Source organism: Ambystoma mexicanum, chromosome 3q (genome assembly GCF_040938575.1).
Source record: "Ambystoma mexicanum isolate Mex_15411 chromosome 3q, UKY_AmexF1_1, whole genome shotgun sequence".
NCBI lineage: Eukaryota > Metazoa > Chordata > Amphibia > Caudata > Ambystomatidae > Ambystoma > Ambystoma mexicanum.
This window is the reverse complement of record NC_090926.1, coordinates 637185068-637199699: the sequence shown is the minus strand read 5'-3', so window position 1 is coordinate 637199699 and position 14632 is coordinate 637185068.

The following is a 14632-nucleotide window of genomic DNA, read 5'->3' as shown; positions in this document are numbered from 1 at the left end:
AAACAAAGTAGAGAGCTAGATCAGTAGGGGAAAGGAGGATGGTTTAGGAGGTGAAAGAATTGATTTAAGAGGAGGAAATTGATTTAAGTGGACAAAGTATTTGTGTGTTGTCTTGGCCTCAAATGCTGCTGAATTAGGTTGCGGTTGCTGGAGCAAAGAGGAAGATCTGACTACCCCAAACCACCATCATTACACACTTCACCAGTGTAGTTATTGGAGTCATATTGACAAACCAGAGACTTGAAGTGGTTACAGGTGGAGCATACAATGCGTGATACCACTCAAAGCAACCCTGGGAGCAAAATGGATCCCAATGAAAGTACTGCTGCCAGAGAGATACACGACATCTAGACATGTCTACAGGAACCTGTCAAGAGAAAGCAAAGAAGGTCTTGGGTTGCTTGGCATGGCCGATATATGGCTCAATGAGAACATGACTGTCAATTGGAAAACACTGCTCTGACCTCATTGGTTGAGTGTGGCCACTGTCTGCATTAGTCAGGTCTGGCAAGCTGAGTACATCTTGTACTTCCTAGAGCTGCAGTAGCAGCATCATCTGCCAAATTCACAATGGGACACCTGCAGAAATATGTGCTCTCAACTAAATGCAAATGCGAGTGAGAGCAATTCTGAAAGTGCTGGCCTACTGCTGCCCCTGATTGATTACAAAAATGAGAAAATTCCCTGCTGCACAGTGAGGCCTCAGCAGGGTCCACATGCAAAGAAGTATAATACACAATGCTGGCAATGGAAATTACAATTCTCAGTGCCAATAATAAAGTGGACATCTCTAGTGTCAAGCTACAGTGCAATCTGTAATGACAGGTGATGCAGTTACATCCAGCTTCAAATATTCTTGATTCTATCCTGGATGCTAGCTTAGGCTGAAAGACAATACGTCATGTTGTAGACTTCAGTGCAGCGAGTTGTGCTGTGTCAAGCAATGAGCTGGCATTTAGTTGGTTCAAAGTGGGACCTTGGTGTGGTTCATGTGTGGTTTGGATGGCTCATTAGTGGTTCGAGTTTGTCTGCAGGGAGCTGGTTGTTTATTTTTTTATTGATTTAAAAAATCAAACCTTTAACATTATCATCCGTACATAAAACAAACTCAATCCATCAATACTCCTCCCTTAGACATTCCCACCTTTGAGCATTACATCAAATCAGTGACAATAGAGTACAAAATTGTAAAACTGAACATTTGAAATCCAAATTCCACTCAAAAGAATCCCCATCCTCCATTACTCCCCATCTTTTAACACAAAATCCACAAATGTCATGGTTGCAAGTGTCAGGCTGATTCCTTCACCCAGCAGAACCCATTCCCACCATTGCACAGCCGACTGGGACAGTCTCGAGTCCACATTGGCTTCCAGAAATCTAGACCACACTTCCCCACAACACCTGCATTGTGCGTTTTCCGTGTTGATCTGTTTTCTTGTCAATCGGACCTCCCCGTGTCTCTAGGATGTTTAATATGCATCTTGATAAGAGGTCTCTATAGTATGCCGAAGGGAATATTTGGAGATATATTGGTATTTGATTTAAGCCCCTACCTTACATTGCTATGGTTGGTCTCATTCTACCTTCACTCCTATTCTCTGATGTTTCAATCGAATCTAGTTTCTGAAATGTCTTTTTTACTTTAACAGGGTTAGAGACTAGATCACTCAGTTCAATACCCTTGGCCACTAGAATACTCTCGACCTTTCCTCTCCATCCAATCAAAATTCCTTCTTGCACTGTCTTTTAGGGATCAAAGATAGAGAAGGGGATTTCTGAAGGCTCATAGGAGCATTTTCTGCACAATGCCACAGTTTTCCATAAGACAACTGACTCCATTGATTGCAGCCGAAGCTCATATCGAATAGAAGCCATCGGCAGCAAGTTGGGTAGCCTTAGGATCCTTAGCCAAAATAATCCCTCCATCTTTTCCCAGATCTTGCATGATAGATTTAAGGCTGCTTCTGCGCCATAGGTTAGGATCTGGACAACCTTCTGACGATAGAATGTAATAAGGGGCACCATCGAGAACTTTCCCTACTGTCGATGGAGAGCCATTCCCTGGTTTTTCAACTTAGTTAACTCAGCCCTTAATTGAACATATTGACCTTTATCATCTACATTTCTATTAATCATCATACCCAGGTAGACTATGGACTCCACCACTTCCAGGGATTGATCCCCCATTCTCCATGTGAACCTATCCTCCAGCTTCCTATAGGCCGAGGACATGGCCAGGACCTTTGATTTTCCCACATTGAGTTTCATGTCATTTTTTGTCAGATATTTAATATAGGCTTCAGTTCTTCTTTGTAGGCGAATAAAACCAAGGGGACTTCAACTGAATTTACTCTAGGGGCAAAGGCTCTAAATTCCTTTTGAGAAGCAGCTAGGTCTGTGATAAAGAGGCAAAAGGGCAGGGGGACCAGGGCACACCCCTACTTTAATCCATGGTAGGTTGGGATCTTCCTTGATAAATAGCCCTTAGCCGATAATCTTATCTGACCAGAGGTGTTTGAGTATAGGGCCTCCATGGCCGCTACCAGGTTGATGGGGCAATTCCACTACTTAATTTTGCCCATAGTTGATCTCTATTGACACTGTTGAAAGCCTGTTCAAATTTCATGAAAGCCATATACACAGGTTTTCGAATCAAGGGCTCTCTGCTTTAAGATGTTAATTATAAATAGTTTCAACCAGGTCCCCACACCTTTCACAAACCCTGTTTGTCTAGGGTCCAATATTCCAGCCCTGTTAGCCCATACATTCAAATCCCGCAGCGAAACGGCTGCAAATAGCTTGCCCAAGGAGTTAAGAAGGTGATTGGGGGTTAGTTTTTTGGGTCCATCCTGTCGCCCTTCTTGAAAATAGGGACTTCACTGGCTTCCCACCAGGAGGCTGGTACTTGTTTATTTTGCGTGACTTGTTTTAACATAGTAACCAACAATCCCCCCCATAATCCTATGTTTTTTTCAACTCTTCATTGGACAGACCATCAGTCCCAGCTGCTCTTTATGCACTCAAATTACTTAGCATCTTTCTCGCTTCCTCCTCATCAAGGACAAAATCTCACCCACTACACAAGCAATTCCCTCCACCTTGATTTAGCTTCTTTGGCTCGGCCAATAAGGCAGCATAATAGGAGACCCATCTTTCTTCAATTACTGCGATCATAGTGTGTGCCGGTCTAAAATTCCCTCCATTATTCAAGAGTTCCCATAGGTTTCTCGTGTTTTTTTAACACATGATTTTTAACATTGTCTCTGCATCAGTTTGCGCTCTCCTTGCTTTTGTTTATATTAACCAATATTGATATTTTAGATTTTTACTTTAGATCCTCTCCTTCTTATGTGGTTCCATTCCCTTGCAAATCTTTCTTATAACCACCCTCAATGATCTTCTTACCCTCACCAGCATCATATTATATGCATGTCTTGGCAAAATATCTCTTTTTCCATCCCTATTAACCTTTTTTTTAAAAAAATTTGTTTATTGGTTTAATAACATGAGGTAAACAAAAAAAAAAACAATATCATTAGCGATTGGTCAAGCATATCAAGGAAATACCCCAAACCCCACCCCCCCCCGGCCAAGCCCACGGTTAGTTCACTGTTCCTCTCTAGTCCATGCCCGCGTCCGGGCAACTCTCTCCACTCCGCTCCGTATTATCCGCCTCAGGGTGGAGAAAGGGCACCATCAGGGCCACCCAGCGGTGTAGTTCCTCGCTGGAATCTAGTCTTTGCACATGGATAGCCGTTTCCCACGCAGCGGTTTCAGCTATAATCCACTTCGTAAGGTCTCCCCACCATAGGGGCATATGTGGACCTCTGGGGCTTTTCCACACCATGGCAATACGTCTTTTGGCTGTTATGTATATAAGATCTGTGAGCTTGGTTGGGGGTTTGTTCGTCCTGTTTCGCCTATATCTGCCCAGGATAAAGGCCGTAGGCTCGTCCACCTCAACTTCGATGGCTGCGCCGGCCACTCTGTCCTTCACTTGTAACCAGAACTCCCTGATCACTGGGCAGCCCCAGAACATGTGAGTCATTCCCGCCCTGGGTTCACTGCATTTGGGGCATATTTGGGTTCCAGCACCTGTGAATCTTGATATGGCTTCAGTTGTGAGGTACGTTCTATTGGTGATGTACAGCTGGATAAGCTGCAAGCGGGCGTTGCTGGAAACTTTCTTATGGTATTGGGCTATGTCACCCCAATTTTTGTCTTAAAAAAACAAGGCCCAGTTCAGTTTCCCACTTACTCGTGCATTTAAGGTCTCCCCTGGTCGTACTCCACAACAGGGCCTCATAGATTCGTGAGGTTTCATGGCCCCCCTCAGCGGAGTTCAGTATCATTTAGATGCATTCATTTTCCTCAGTCAGTTCGGCAGCGACCTGCCATCTCTTGAACAAGGCCTGTATAACCACCCTGTGCAACAGGAACTGTCCTGCCGGAAGGCCCGTGGCCTCACAGAGTTCTGAGAAAATTAGGATTTCATGTTCTTGAATCTAGTCCCCAAGCATGGCCACCCCGAGGGGCTCCCATTGTGTGCGTGTTTCAAGTTGCCCCAAGAGTGATTAACCATAAGTGCAGCAATGGGGATCTGTGGGGAGAACGGGTCGTCTGACCCAACCAGCTTGCAGGCCCTTTTCCAAAGCCGGATCCCGAGCTTGGCGAAGTAAGGGCAGTGTCACCCTCCCCGGCCCACAGTATGTCTCTTAGTAACAACCGGGGGAGGGCCGGTTGGAAAAGGCGAGTGTCCGTCGTGCTCTCATTGGCCATCCATTGCGTGACAAGTCTCAGCTGGCTGGCAAGGAAGTACAGCTCAAAGTTGGGGATCTTAAGTCCGCCCCTTTTGTATGGTCTTTGGAGAGTCTCCAACGCCACCCTACGCCTACCTCCCTGCCAGAGGAAGCCCCTACAGAGTTTGTTGAGATCTTTGAAGAATAAGGGGGGGGTGTTGAAGGGGACGTTAGTGAAGTTATGTAGTAGGCGGGGAAGGGCAACCATTTTAAGGAGACCAGCACTCCCAGCCATCGAAAGCAGGAGCCAGAATACCATGGATTTCGTGAGAGAATCTTTGGCCCTTACGGTATTAAGGATGTGTTCTGTGCCGGGGTTGCGGTGTATGGTTATCCCCAAGTATTTGAAAGATGTTGCCTGCCATTCGAGATCTAGAGGGGGGAGGGATCTGTATTCTCCCTATTAACCTTAACCACCTGCATGAAGTCCTTTTACAGATCCACAGATAATCAACCTTTTTGGGGTTATCTTCTATTGCATATTAGTAGTGCTCAACCACCTGTGCAACATCATGCTTTCGTAACCTTAAATTGTTCTTTCCCTAAGGTCAACAGGGCCCATTTTATCCAAACATATCATCTGATCAACCAGGCATCTAGAGATCACCAATAAATCATGGTCACTTGACTCCTGTTTCACTTCTTCAAATCTTTCAAACACCTCATTCATATTTTTTGACATTAAGCAGTAATCCAGGCAGGATCTTTGCATGCCTCTCTCCCATGTGGGTTCACCCTATGAGCTGATTGTTGGAGCTGAACAGGTGAGATGTGACAGCGAGCTCAAGCTGAGAGGCTGCCCTGCTGGAGAGAGGTGTGACCTTACCCAAAGAAGGATCAAAAGAGGGACACATAGGGCCTAATTCGAAGTCTGGCCGTAACCCGCTAGTGCTACCAGTGAGTTGCCACCAGATTTTAACACTGTTTCCGCTGCCTGAGATCCCGGTGCTGCCAGGACATTACAAGTCCCCACGGCATGGGATATCAGGCAGCAGAAAGTGTTAGTCCCCATTCCTGTGGAGTCTGATAGGATTCCACGGGAATGGGTACTTGGAAGCACCGGCACTGTTGCTAACAGTGCCGGTGCTTCCATGGCAACTGTGTCTACCGGGGCCGATGCGCCTGGCAGGTCAGACCTGTCGGGGTGCATCTGCTCCGGCAGGCATTGTTGTCGTCTGCCGGTCCTGAAAAGGTGCCAGTACGTTGCTACCAGCACCCTTGTTTCCAGACCGGCAGACTCGTAACGAGGCCCATAGTCTTTCAGACTCTTGCCCTGCTGACTGGCAACGACGGGCTGTCTGACTACAATGCACACAACCCTTCCACTGCTAGCTTGAGCTCACAGTGGTGACAAATGTATGATAGAGATCAGATGTGCATTGCTTCTAATAATCATGTGAAATACTAGCCATCATATCCCAAAAAACGAATGTATGGCTTGTATTTAAAGATTAAACCTCCACCAGAATGGCAAGTCCTAATAATGATATGGTTTTGGAATAGAGGTGCAGCTGTGTTAGCATCTGTCCGTGCTGCAGTGCCTTGTCTGTCATATGGCACCTGTCAAAAGGGCACCTGTGAACTTCGAGCCTGCTCTGTGCCACTGGAGAGCAAGTGATGCGGATCAGGAGACTGATGCAGGAAGGCACATGTGTCACTATGCTTTTGGCAAGCAGGTTAGGAAAGGGGTGTCTGTTTAGCAGGCCACCGGTTATGATATGGAATTACCCACATCAAAGTATGAAATAATAAAAATCAAAGATGTGATTTCCTCACAGATAGGGACAGTGGCAGTAGGTCTGGTATTATGAGTATTGCCTGTGATTCCCTCAAGTCACACATCTGCTCACCGTCCCCTGAGCTGCTGGATCAGGGGATAGTACAAACATGGCAAATGGAAACAGGCTAGCAAAGAAACATAGCAAGCATTTACAAATGGATCTGGGACAATTTGTCGGATTGGCCATTTTGCTGCACTTTTTATGGGTGAAAGCCATCCCGCCATACTCCCATGTCTCTCACCTCCCAAGCCCTACTACCCTTGTAAACCATAATACATGTTCTCTTACCCCATCCCCCCAAAACAAAATACCACAATAAATCTGCCAAACGGCCTTTTATCACATGCAGTCAAACAACTGCAAAGAATTGGGCTGTTTCATACACAAAATGAAGATGTATAAATTTGAAAGGAGGAGTGAATCACACCTCAGGGTTTTGAGTCATGTAATAATGGCATGCAAAATGAAACATTGCATTGGTGCTCATGGTAGAACAGATCGTTTGCTTTCCGAGGAGGATGAACTTTTTGAGTGCCAAGATGGTGTGAATGTGTGGCAAAATTAGCTGTTAAATGGAAGATGTTTTAATTGTACTAACAATGTAAGCTGTCCCCTTTTTCTAATGGTATAATGTTCACCTATAATGATAACTTCCAATATATATGATAGTCATAATGTGAATGCTACACTTATCTTACAGAGAAAAGCACACTATCAAAATCTAGAATACCCATATAAACCATATACATTATTTTCTGATACCAGGTTATCAGATCAAGATGGCCTGACTGGTACACGCCTACTGTGCCTTTGGAAAGGCCCTTATGAGAAAGGGGAAATGAAGAAACAACACCCATGAAGGTTCCTGTCTGCTTTGCTCAAAATCAAAGGGCATTTTTGGAAAGTAAGAATTCCTAGAAAGTTACATAGAACGGATTGTTATTTACCCTATACCATATGTGCTCAGTGTAAGCCTTAGTTTTGTCATGATTCCTTCTGCTTCTTTTACCACAGCAGCAGGTTGCATCGAAATCCAGATACCTCTGTTTTTATCTCAGAGCCTGAGCCAGGCCTTAATTGCTGTCATGCACACCGACCGAAACACACACCGATGCATGCTCAAAGAAGATGTGCCAGCAGGTTTAGCAAGTCCTCCTTTCATAACAGACCACTTCAAGCAACTGAATTAGACACATCTTTTTGCAAACAAAATTCCTCGTTCATATTTTCATGCAAGCAGCAAAACACAGTGAGGTGAGTCAGATGTGTAGCAATGCACAAATTAGCTTCCTTTATCAAGTGCCTTTTGCAACAAAGGGTGTGATGGCCCTATCCCTAGGGTGTGTCAGTGTCTGGTTTGAACGTGTTGTCACCTGTGGTGACTGGGTGTATGCGGCACGACTGTGTGAAAACAAGTCTGGTCGGTCATGCAGTACTCAGCTGGTCTCACTTATTTGAATAATCCTTTAATGCCAAAGCAGAGCTTCACATGCTCTTTTGCAATTGTGGGCAGAAGAGAAACAGTAAAATAAGGCGATGGATAAATGCATTATTTTTTCTTCGATGAATATCTTTATTTTGTGCTATTTAAGTCGGCCTCATTTTAACTTTGCTTGGATCCTGGCGGTAGAGCCGCCAGGATACCGGCAAATGTAGATACTGTTTCCAGCACCGGTCCGGCGGCACTGCCGCCGAATTAAGGGTGCTGGAATGACGGTGTAAATCCCCCTTCATAGAGTCCCATAGGATTTGCCGTCATTACCGGCACCGGCAATGCCTGTGCCAGTAATGAGGGCATTTTTGCTGGCTGGAGGTAACCCGGTACCCCACCGGCAAACACGTAGTCGGCCATTCCGGTAAAGTGCTGGTACTCACGAATACCAGCACTTTTTTACCGGACCGGCCAACATAGAATGAGGCCCAATACATGTCTTCCAGCTTTAAAACCATTGTGTTGTGAAATAACTATGGCCAATGCCGCATGTATGATGATATGATATCATATGGTATTTATAAAGCGCCTATACACAAGTGTTTCGCGTAGGGTTTCCCTGATCCTAAACTTACCCTCCTAATGGGCCAGACTTTCAGTGGGTGGGGCAATGTGACCACGTGCCAATGGGGCAGGTCAGCCAACACCTGCAGGGACTGGAACAAACAACTACTCGCTGCTTCTTCATCTACCACATATCTCCCCACCCACCTGACATAAATAGTTGATCCGGCATAGCAAGGAGCCATCTCTTCAGCCTTCGAAGATACCTTGCCATATTAGGCTCACCCTGCATCTCCAGCGTTTCACTAACGACTTTCAGGGAGTGCGTCCATCATCGCACCCAGACGGTATTCTGGCTTCAACCTGGCTCAATGCATAACTAGGCCAGAGAGCCAGTGGGTCTCTAATTGCCTCCCTTGGTCTTTCACCTGTAGAACAATCCGTTGATCCCCCTGGAAGGTTTGTGCTATATCTGTACCCAATACAATCCAAGGCAATAAAATGTAATGCCATGTTTCATAATTCGGGATATATCTGAGGACTTTTAGAAATATTTAAAAGAAAATGCTTTTGGCCGATTCCATCCCTTCGTGCAATTTTTCTTGCACTAACATCCCATTAAGGCAAAATATAGGAACAGTGCAATGACCTCAAATTGAGGACAAATGCCACACCGTTCATCAACCCTACTAGGTAATACAATGTCCACTTAATAATCCCCATTTTGTAAAGTGACATTGTGCTTGATGCCACTTCAGAGTGCCAATGTAGCCAACTCCTTGAGACATGTCATTAAGACAAGTCATGTTTTTACAGTTAATTTCAAAATGAGTGATCTAATTGGCTATCTATCTCTAGAGACATTTGTTGACAAATAACACATTTGACCAATCAACTACAACTGATACACTAGAGGGATTGTTGGTAAACGCGTGGCATTCTTGTGACACTGCAAGCTATTTTTCTTTGACTATTGTTGGTTTCTTTGTTTGCAGGATTAAGAACAATTAAACATGCCTCTTAACGTGGATTATCCTTAAATACATCTATCTAAAAACAGGCGCAAGAAAAATGACCCAGCAAGAAGTGGATCATGATGTTGACTGAAACGGTATCATGCACAAGGTTGAATGTTGTATAGCTCCTTGTAGCTCACTGTGATTCACGGAAATACACTGTATTCATATTACCTCCGATGAATTACATTCAAAACCTATTGAGCAATACTCAATAAGTCTGGCTTGAAAGAGCATTGCTCACTGCCAGAGCTCATGAAGTGATGTGTTAGCGAGAGACCCTGTCAGTGCTCAGCTAATAAGATCATGCGTAATAAGTGTGTCTTGAAGAAAGCTCTGTTACAGTGCCAGACATTTTGCCGAGCCAGAGGAGCTGTTTATGTTGGCGAGAAATGTGCTCAATTATGCTTTAGAGGGCTTTTGTTTGTTTACCTGCTGATTTAGTGATGTTATGTTTGAGTTGTCATCTGCATTCCAATGTCCTCATTATGGCCTCTTTTCCGGTGTTTTCTCACATAGCACAAGACTTGGTAGATGGAAGTCTATTTACTATGTCTTTTGGTATTGTACTCTGTTTGCCTGGGAGTGTCCATGGCGGCCCAGGTGAGACAGTGGGCCTCATTACAAGTTTGGCAGTAGCCTTGCAGGTAAAACCGACAGGCTGCCTCCAAACTTGTGATTTTTTTTCTGGCATCTGCGAATGGGCAATTACCGGTTCATTACTTTTTTTTTTTTTTTTTTTTTATTTGTTTTGGCTTAAGCCTTTACAAAAGGGAAAACAATACAAAACAATTTGCATTAAGTACAAAAAAAGACAAAACTTGTGTTAAAATTTCTTACTGTCCTGCCGGACCCGGTAATTGCCCATTCACGGGCACCAGAAAAAAATGCTCCCTATTCCCATTTGAGCCCAATAGGGCTCAATGGGAATGGGGAGGTCGGATGCACCGGCACCATTCAGAACAGTGCTGGTGCATCCGACAGGCTCTGCTCGGGGGTGCTGGTACACCTGCCAGGTAAGACCTGGCGGGCGGGAAGGCACCTGCAAACAGAACTCGTAGTTTGCCGGTCCGGTAACAACGGTACCGGCAAGCTTACCTGTACCATTGTTATCGGACCGGCAAACATATAATGAGGCCCAGTGTCTGTTCGTAGGTGGGAGCTTCTTCCCTGTGCACTTGAAGATAAGTCTTGGGGCTTCTAGGGTCCCATTTTCGTGAACATGTTCCTGGTGGTCTACGGGATCCAAGGAAATAATGCCAGCAGAGCCACTGATGCGTTGCAGTGAACTGCTACATGTACAGTGTCCATGCAAGTCCTGTGGCTTCTGGGTTTCTCGGTCTTTGGTTCTCGCTCAGGGCAATTGTGGATCTTAGTTGGTCTCTCCCCCTGGTCGTCCCATCTTCCGCTGGCGCTCTCTAAAGAATGAAAAAAGGCTGGAGAGCATTATGCAATAAAGGTTCGGCTGGAGATAAAGGTCTGCGTGCAATCATTGTGGCTCAAGGGGGTGCATGAATTGGGGCCCTCTTTGCTGCCAGTGTCCACTTCAGGGATTGGACTAGTTCTGGATTCCCCTATGTACCTCCCACCTCCCAGCAACACTTCTCCATCCCTACAGACAAGGTGAAAGACTTGGCCTTGTTACACACACCTGTAACCTTCCACTGAGCCCTCCGTTTCTCTGCTTCCTGGCTGACTGCTCTCACCACCCGGAAAAAGTGCTTGTAGATCCTTGAACCTGCCTGCGACAGTGGGAAATCTTTACCCAGTAGAACCTCTTCAGGGAGTCTGGGCATTACGATAGTTGTATTTCTTTATTCAGGATGGTAAAGGTTGGCATATCTTGGTGGTATAGATGCACTTCACCATGAGCATGATTATTTATTTATGTATTGGGTATTTATAATGCACCTATACAGCAACATTGTGTTTCAAGGCGTATCAAACAAGAGAGGGGTAGGTACAGGGAATAAAAAAAAACAAGTATGTTCCTTTTAGGTCTTGAGACAAACACTAACGTTCCTACTAGGTCATTGGGATTAATGGGACTGGACCTCCATAGTTCATTCAAGGAGACTATGGGCCTCATTGAGAGTATGGCGGTAAGGCAACAACGGCGCTGGTATCACTAGTTGGCACCGTTGCTACCGTACTGCCATACTAATGGTTCTGCTCGCGGGTGCCGTTGCAGCCACCAGGCCTGACCTGGTGGCTGTACCGGCACCCGCGAGCAGAACTTGATGGTAGCAACGGTACAGGCCACTATGGGGGCTGAAATGGGAATGGGGATGTACCGGGCCTGGCACCCGCGAAAGGGCACTAAGCATGGAAACTGCTCTTCTGAACATCCATGAAGACCTGCTCTCCAACCTTGACTCCAACACCCAGTGTGTCCTCATCTTGCTTGATCTCTCTTCTGCCTTTGATACTGTCAACCATGCCATCCTGCTCAACTGTCTCTGTGATAACCTGGGCATCACTGGTCAGGCTCTCAGGTGGCTGACCTCTTTCCTCTCCGACCGACCCTCCCAGGGCCAACTTGGATCCTTCCTCTCCGATATCTTTTTCTCTACCTGTGGTGTCCCCCAGGGATCTGACCTCTCTCCCTGGCTGTTCAACCAATACCTGGCACTCCTAACCCACCGCATCGCCACTCTCTGCAACAATTTTCAGTGCTATGAGGATGATACCCATCTAATTTTCAAGCTACCCTCGGCCTCCTCCTCTCCTTTCTTCATCTCTGACTGTCTGTCTGCTATCCAGGAGTGGTGTGCCACCAATGACCTCTGCCTTAATGCCAGACTGAGATTTTACTCATTGGCACACCCACTCCCTCCTTCCTTGCAGCTCTCTGGCCGGCCTCTCTTGGCCCTCTTCCTGCTCCCACCTGCAAGGCTAAAAACCTCGGGGTCATCTTGAACTCCACACTCTCCTTATTTCCTTCTCTCCTCACATCTTTGACGTCTCTAAGAAGTCACACTACAAGCTACACCTCCTCAGAGATATTTTTCCTTTCCTCTCCTTCCCCCAAAAGCTCAGCGTGTCCAGAGCCCTGGTTCTCTCTAGGCTGGACTAATGTAACAGCCTCTAACTAAATCTGCCTGCCTCTACTCTCCTCCCTCTGCAACTTATCCAGAACAGGACTGCAAGACTTGTCCTTGGCCTCAAGCCCATGGATCGTATCCCTCCAGGACTGAAATCTCTGCACTGGTTCCCAGTGGCTGCAAAGATTAAGTTCAAAACCCTCTGCATTGTCCATAAGGCCTTCTTGGGCCGCAATACCTTCAAGTCTCTCTTTCCAAATATCTTCCTTCTCGAACTCTTCACTCATCCGCCTCCAACTCCCTCAGGGTCAGTCGCTTCTGCAAGCAACGAGTTGGTGGTAGATCTCTCTCTTCGGCAGGGGCCATCCTCTGGAACAGTCTTCCTGCCTCCCTGAAACTTGAGGAGAACCATCTTCGGTTCCGTGAAGCACCTCAAAACCTTCCTCTTTGCTTCTGCTTTCTCTCCCCCTCCTCCCTGCTGAATTCCTGGTTGAAACTGCACTGGTTACCTGGCCACCGTTTCTGATCTCGGGCCCAGGCCCTGCCAATTACACACCTGCACTGCCTCCCTGGCAACCCCACACCTGGGGACTGTTATTCTGTATCCCTACAGTCCCCCTACCAGCACTTATGTTTGCTCTTACCTTGCCATCATCTGGCTGTTTTATTATCTTATTTATTCTACTATCCCATGTACTGCACTTTCCCCTCTCCCTTCCCCCATGCACTGTTCCCTTTCTGCCTTCCCAATCACTTGCGCAATCTGAATGACACCTGGCCTAGTAAGATTGTTGTCTGTCCTCCCTCTGTTCCCCCTCCCTTGCCTCATTGCACCTCGAAAAACTTGTGTATAGGTGCGTTATAAATGCCATATCATATCATATCATATCAGGGCAATTGCCGGGTCTGGCTGGGCCAGAATAGCCTGGTAATTGCCCATTTGCGGGTGCCGGACCCGGATGTGAGTTTGGAGGTAGCCTTGCCAGTAAAACCGGCAAGGCTACCTCCAATCTTGTAATGAGGCCCAATATCTGCTAGTACAGCTGTTCTCTTGCTCCGGATTCCAGGAGTGATTTAGCTTGAAATCCTTGTATTTCCATAGGGAAGGTGGAACTTCTGATCAGTTTCTCCCATTCTGCAGACTGTCCATGCTCCTAGTTACGGCTCCCCTTCTTTCTCTTGGAATAAGTCACCAAGGCATTCCGGGTCTAGTCGGTATTTCCCAATCTCTATCGGCTCTTCCTTTGCTTTCTCCTGACAGAACCTCACCAAATGCCCTATCTTCCCACAGGCGTAACACCTGACTGGTTCCCGTTTGGGAAAAGGGCCTGGGTTCCTCCCCTCGCTTAGGCTAGAAGTCCTCATTTTATTTTCAGGGGCCTCTGGGCTGGAGCTAGGCTTCCCAGTAAGGGGACTCTCCTTATTTGTATTTGTTTTTTTTTTTAAGAACAGGGATGTCAATTTCATTCAGAAATGCCTTACAATAACACATTTCCATGAAGGGTGCCTGTATAATAGCACAAAGATGAGAATAGGTGTTGATTCCGTTTATGAGGGTGTAAACAAGTGAGACATATACCAAGGACAAAACAAAACCAACAAAAATAAATCTATATGAGAAAACAGGTGACATACAAAGGTAACATTAACTTAAGGGTACAAGTGCTTCAACCTAAAGGGGAGCACTATATACATATGCACAATAACATTATTAAGCATCACTGGAGGTAGTGATGGGATCAGGTAGGGATGGTGGGGGAGGAATCAGGGCCTCTCCCACTTTAACAAGTGATTGAAGTTTAAGCTGACCCCTGAAGAGATTCACAGTTGGGCTGGCTTGGATTATTATGGGCAGTGGGTTCCAGTGGAGCGGGGCGAGTATGGAGAAAGAGCAGATGTAAGAGGGGGCACAGGGAGGGTATTGGATGATAAGATTAAGTGCAGAGGACGATCAGAGGGAAAGCGAAAGTGAGAAACATGAGATACAATCATA